The sequence below is a fragment of the Thunnus albacares genome, chromosome 7 (assembly GCF_914725855.1).
Source record: "Thunnus albacares chromosome 7, fThuAlb1.1, whole genome shotgun sequence".
NCBI classification, from domain to species: Eukaryota; Metazoa; Chordata; class Actinopteri; order Scombriformes; family Scombridae; genus Thunnus; species Thunnus albacares.
Genome location: NC_058112.1, coordinates 422,565 through 429,434, shown reverse-complemented (window position 1 = coordinate 429,434; position 6,870 = coordinate 422,565). Strand labels below are relative to the sequence as shown.

At 39.1% G+C, this 6,870-nt stretch overlaps 1 pseudogene; it reads left to right on the top strand.

Annotated features, from left to right (window-relative positions):
* The first annotated feature begins 1,782 nt into the window (after positions 1-1,782).
* LOC122986417 lies at positions 1,783-4,696 on the top strand (annotated as a pseudogene).
* The last annotated feature ends 2,174 nt before the right edge of the window (positions 4,697-6,870 follow it).

Here is a 6,870-nt window from a genome sequence, read left to right as displayed (position 1 = left end):
CATTTTTTTATTTTTTTATATATATTTTATATTATTGTCATAATACGTTAGCCCTTTATCAGTGAATGGCACAAACTTTGTTTTCCATTTTTGAACTGACATAACCAGTTACCTGACCAAATACAAGAGAAGAAATACACACTGTCTTGCCAGTATCAAAAAACCTCCTGAGAAGTAATACAAGCAGTAACAGGTGGTGTGGAAATGCATTATATGAAAAAAGAAAAAAGGAAAGTTAGAAAAATTAAATATAAATATAGATATCTATCAGCTCAAATTAGGATCAAATGTATTGTAGCTGTGTATCACCACATCTGACTGTGTAAAAAAAATTTGTATGAATATTGTGATGGACTATTTTTCTCAAAAGCAATTACTTCCAACCAGTGTTACGTTTAGGTAGCGCAGTTTTTGCCCAGTATGTAAGTAGCACGCATGACAGGAAGTAGTATTCTTCCTCTTTTCCTGTTTTGTGTGTCAAGGTGGCTCTGTTCTACCAGAGTGAGAGTACAATTTTATCCGTATCTCTCCTGTATTTTCTGGCCTTCTGAGTGGCAATGCCAGTGAGTGTAATTAACTTTTATGACTTGACGTATTTTTCTGAGAGTTTATTGTGTTAGTTTGTTGTTTATAGAAAGACTGATTAAATATGGGTCGATGGCAGATGGATGTATGTTTACATGACCTTGTATCACACACTGACTTGAAGTGAATAACTTGTTTATATTTGCTAGAATGTTTGCCTGTAGAAGGAAAATTAATATTCTAAATCCTGTACAGTACTCTTAATTCATGGTGAGAACTAATATTTGCTTGTATATTTTTGGCTGTTCTGTAGTTTCTCGCTTCTTCATATTAAACCTGTCCAAACACAACAAGCGGTCTGTTCCTTGGAGGAAGAGTATGAGTTTAGCTGACTGCAAAGCTTAATACAGGACACAGGGCCAATCCCAAACCAGCCCCCTATCCCCTCGCCCTAGCCACTCCCCCTCCATTTGGGCTTTCATGTGGCGACTCACCATATCAAGGGCCATCCCAATCAAATTAGCGCAGAGTATAAGTGGACTATGAAACCCTTAAATAGTGAGTCTGCATCACTGCAGGCTTACAATCGTCCTAGCCGGAAGTTATGGAGAGCCGTGTCATTTAAAAGCCTACCGAATCCGTGCACCACCTATCCAGTCGACGGTATGCGTGACCCAGTCGACGGTGGCGCCACCCAGATGACAGTGCGCGATGTCCTATTCGACGGCGGTGCCACCCAGCTGATAGCGCTGATTAGACAGAAATTCAATGGTCTCTCTTAAATCAGAAGAAGAAACTTTGGAAATAAGCGAAGATCTAAGGTGGGGGAAATTTGTATCATTATTAATGTGTGCCCTCCAGTCTGTTGGTCAGTTGTACCATCATGGATAATCGCAGAACCTGATGTCGATCTATGCACACTGAATAATAACAAAAGATAGAAATTAGGAGAAATAGTCAAGGAAGTTAAGTCTCATCTGCAACAAGGATGGAGTTCATATTTACAGAATACAGATGGATCAAAGGATCCAGAGAGCCGGAAAGTGGCATTTGGAGTAACCATTCCTTGAATTAAGAATTAAAAACAGACATATCAGGTGTCAGTATTCACAGCAGAGATGTTGGCAATATTAACGTTCACTCTGGCAAATAGAGAACAATAAATCAGACACCTCAGTCAGTAAGAGAAATCAAATCCAAGTCCAGACCTAATATATTAGCCGAGATGTATACATTATACAAACCAAATAACAAAAAACAAAAAACAAACAAAAAAAAACTGTAACATCACATAGGCTATGGTTTATGTAATTTCAATGTAGACACACATGGGGTCGCTATTCTGTCTGGTTCGTAAGGGAAGCCCTGCATTGTCTGGTAGAAGAGAAGAGAAAAAAATGTATAATAATAAATCTACTCAAATCCTCCCATAGCCTTTTGGTATAACTCTTATTTAGCCTGATCTTGTAAATGGTCACATAGTGTAGTAATTAATTTTACGCAACAGCGTTTGCTCTGCATCATGTCTCAAGAATAAAACATGAGAACTACTTTTGCTAACCCAACGTGTCATTCATAAAAAGGTAGAATATTGAGTTAAAACCGACTTCTCGTGTGCCATACTGTAAAACTCATTTAGTTTCATTTACATGTCCATGTCACTAGATGGAAACAGAGACCGTGTGTTCACATCAAAGACTAGCAAGCAGGCTTACTGTAAACCAAATTATTAATCCCAGGAAGGCGAAGGCATGACCTGCCCTACTATGCCTCTGATAGCCTAGTACTTGGTGCCTTCGTTGGTTGGGTTGGTTAAATTTAGGCATGAGGAGTGAGATTGGTTAGGATTAGGATAAAAATATCAGGGTTAAGCCAATCAGAGGCAGAGTAGGGCGGGTCATGACTTCGCTATCCTAGGAAAAAATAATATCACTTACTGTAATTCCTTCCCCATATTTAAGAAATGGCTGGAACCAACTCAAAATGACCCAGAGACATTGGAGTAGCTATAATTAGTGATTTATGTGACCATGCACTAGACCAGACAACAAAAACAGCAAAGGTAAGACACAATTTGTTGTTAGTAAATTTACTAACGGAAGTTTGTTTTTATTGTACGAAGAAAAATAGTGAGTTTTGGTTGGACATTGATAGGTTGGGGGGTTGTTTCTTAAGAGCCTGGTCTTGATTGGGTATATATTTTCCAGGTGCACTGTACTGTTCATATTCACAGTGTATATTAAATGCAGTCATTTTCCAAGATTTTTAAAAAATGGATATAAAGTAATTGTTTTGTCTGTAATTTACAGCTGTTCGAGAGGACAGCTATTTTCTCGTTGGGCAAGCCTTTGCAGTTAGTATAGTACATGGTGGACCATCACCTGGCTTTTTGTCCAAGACATTGTTTGATTGCTTGGTAAAAGGACCAGCAAATGTGTCCCCGACCATGGAGGATGTGAGTGACTTGGAACTGCGGGAAAACATCCAAAGAGTAAGCTATAGTAGTAATGTAATGATAAAACATACTTGAAACTGTAATTGGACTGTCTTAAGGGCATATTCCACTGATTTAGTGAAAATAAATCATTTTCTACTTATTTGTGGTGTTGTTGATTGATCCAGGTGCTAATTTTGTTGATGTCTCTGTTCTTTAGCTTTTGCTAGAGAGATGAGAAGTCCAGCAACACTTGTAGCATGAAGAACAACTTTGTTAGTTGACCGACGCGTTTCAGCTTGTGGCCTTCATCAGGGTCCCTTCCCTTCTCTGTGCACCTTGGAAGTGAGTGCAGTTGTGCCAGAGACCCTTACTCTGCATCTTTAGCTTTTGCTAGCCATTGTAAGTATGGAACCCAAATTCCTTGTCCATAAGAGGGAACTCTGAGATTCATACTTACAATGGCAACCGTGATTTTCTGTCTAGCGAAAAAGCTAAACAACAGAGCAATCAGCAAAACCCCAACTAAGAACAAAATGATGCATTTTCACTAAATCTGTGGAGTATGCCTCTAAGCTTATGACGCTTTCTCTGTTAGATGTGCTAATGTGTCTCGATTATAATTAATTGGCAGGATTGAGTCATTCACCCAAAAGTCAGTGTCATTAGACATTAAACAGGTTTGCCTTTTATCTTTTCAGATTGCTGATGCTGATTCAGTTGAAGATATTCAAACATTAACCAGTGCTATACAAGACTACCTTGCGAATGCAGGCTGCCTGCGACACATAAGGAAGGTAGAGGACAAGACTGTCTTGGTTAAAGACATCCTGACCTTCCAGGTCATCAATAGAATCCATCTACCACTTCAACGGTATGTTCATTTCACCTCTTAAAACTGTACTAATATTCTACAGTGAAGAAAATTTGATTTCCAAGTAATTTTTAATTTGCTACTCAGATTCACAGTTGGCCTGAAGTGTCTTTTCGTCTTGCAAAAGTCTGGGAGCATCCCGAAGCATTCAGGCCCCGGATGTGTTACAGCCCGACTGGGCTGACAGCAGATGCAATGGACCACCTATTCAACATCAGGTTTTCCATGTCTGGGAGCAGCCAGCAGCCTGCAGAAAACCAGGCGGTGTTATTTTGGAGAGACTACCTCCAGGACACAGAAGGTAAGTGACACATTAATCTAGTATCATTTCAGGACTTCTTGAATGAACATTTCCTTTCAGGTCCAGCCACAATACAAAATACAATTTAAAATAAAGGACCATACTATGTATGTTGGACTATGAATATGTATATAATCTCAAATTTCTTTATTTTTTTTTCTAGAGGGAGAAACTGACACCACACTGTCAATTATTTTAATATTTGCAACTGGATCTAGTGGTGTTCCCCCCATTGGGTTTTCTCCAGAGCCACCCGTGGAATTCATTCATGACCGGCAGAAGAAATTTCCCACAGCCAACACGTGTGAACTGTATACGTCTACCCACTATGCATCAGACATACATTAGCTTCATGGAAAACATGGACTCTGCCCTTTGTAACACACATGGCTTTGGCCAAGAATGATAAGCATGCTGCTACTGGGATGTCTGGGGAAGTCAAAGGAACTGTTATGTTTTAAATAAGTCTTTTGTTGGTTATGTGTTTTTGAGACATAAACTAGAGTGTTCATGCTTGAAATGTCAGTGTTTGATTTTTGTTTTTAAATATGTGATAAACAGATTTAAGGTCAAAAATGTTTGGCATTTTTTATTTTAATAAACATGTTCAATACTCAATATATTTACTTATTTACATTATGATACAGTAGTTTACAGTCAAAGTAGTAGTTGACATCTATCAATGAACAGGGTGCAGGGAAAAACAGGTATAGCAAATCAAAATATACATGTGAAGCTGAAAAAATTACACTCCTAACACTAACATTCAATAATAAGCTTCTTTCCACTGAATTATTACTGTACTCTATCTGTAAGACTCTCTTGTGGACAGATACTCTACGATGAAAAGGTAATGGTGAATTCCACGGTTCCCATCATCAGAAAGAGGGTCAATGTTAGTTTATAAGTAAGTGAGATTTCTGTACATTTACAGTCCTCTCTGGTGCATTTATAGCTTGGTGGTTATCTTGGTCAAGTACATTTCTTGCCTCGTACTGTACGCCATACCATGCAATGTCCCCTACATGCAGGTGAGCATTTGGCTGTATCCTCATGCCAATGCGCCACAAAGCCAATGGTGACATGTGTTGCTCAGTTCTCAATCTGTGGTGATTCCACTGTCTGACAAACTCTAGGCAAGATTGCTGGATTCGTCATTACATTATAAACATAATGTAATGCCCAGACTTGCACTTCATTATTTGAGTCGAGAATTCCTACATTCTCCATGTACTGAAATAGCTGTCGGTAGAAGTCAGAGACAACTCTATTAACATCTTCCCACAGCCTCTCAATCCGCTGATTATGAACACTTCTGCCAGCTATGAACCCCCCCCGGTCTGCACCCCTGTTCTCAATCATAAATCTCGCTACATCTACATTTTCTCCCCCTCTGTCCCCTCTGACTCTGAGTGGCAAACCAAACAGAGATACACCGTTGTGGAAAAAAAAGAACTGTTGAAGCACGGTTGTTTGTACAATATTCCAAATAAATAACTGTCTGACTGTAGCCATCAGTGCATCCATGGAAGACAAATCTCCAGGCGATCAGTTTATGATTGGTGTCAATGTGTCTGTAATGAAATGGAAACAGACAACAGAACACATATGCACAACTGCACACTTGGTCTGCCTCTAGAGACTGATCAGTGTACTATGATGTTTTATCTCTGTTGTATATAGTAATGGGCGTAGCCGCCTGTCTGTGTGTTAGTACTGTGGCCGGAATTGCACAAAACTTTGTGGAAAGGTTCATCGTAGGCCAACTAAGAATTGACTAAATTTCCACAATCATCCACCAAAAGGGGGCGCAGTAACCTTGACCATTCCTTTAAAGGCCTATAAATTATGAACGGATTTCATGTAACACCACAAATCTTTGTAAAGGTTGGATATGGGCCGAGGAAGAACTGATTAACTTTCCACCTGGATTGTCCTTAAATGGATATTTCACTTTATTAAAACTTGTCAAAATTCAGCAGTCTTACCTCTATCAAAGTGCATCTACAAGTAAGCTAGTGATCACTGCTGTCCTTGTCTGCCCTCAACACCACCATTTCTCCCAGGTGTCAGGCTCCTCATTCACTTCCATCCATTTTAGGGACCTAATCCAAGTATTATACTGGTGGTGTTGAAAGCAAATAATGGGGACAGGAGTGGTTGCAAACTTACTTGTAGATTACTTTAGATGTGGGTAAGACTACTGAATTTTAACAAGTTCTACCAAAGTTAACTATCCCTTTAAGTGGCCATGGCATCGTACACCAATTGGCAAAAAGGAAAGTGGCAGTGAGCTAGGCTTTGCAACATGTTATGGACCGCTAATTTGGCAGTGGTCTGCACTGTACAGAGTGCCAATTTCTAATCTGTATATATGTATTTGAAACGTGTTTGAAATGTATACTCACCAAAAATGGTTTGGGCCTCTAACATTATAAACTCTTCATCTTATGGCATGCCTCCGACAAAACATCGTACCAATAGGATCAACTGCATTAAGTCTCTCCCTTATTCTCCATCTTTGGATCGCCAGTCCCCTTCCAATGATGCTCCCTTGAATGCAAGAGGAAAGAAAACATGATGTTAAAAACAGTGAATCATTTTTTACATTTGAACATTGTTCAGCTATTTCATCACATCCTTCCCACTGTTCTCTGATATATATAAACCTATTTTAAGATGAATGTTTATTGTAGGGTTATGAAAAGCACATATTGAACAATATGGTAGCCATAC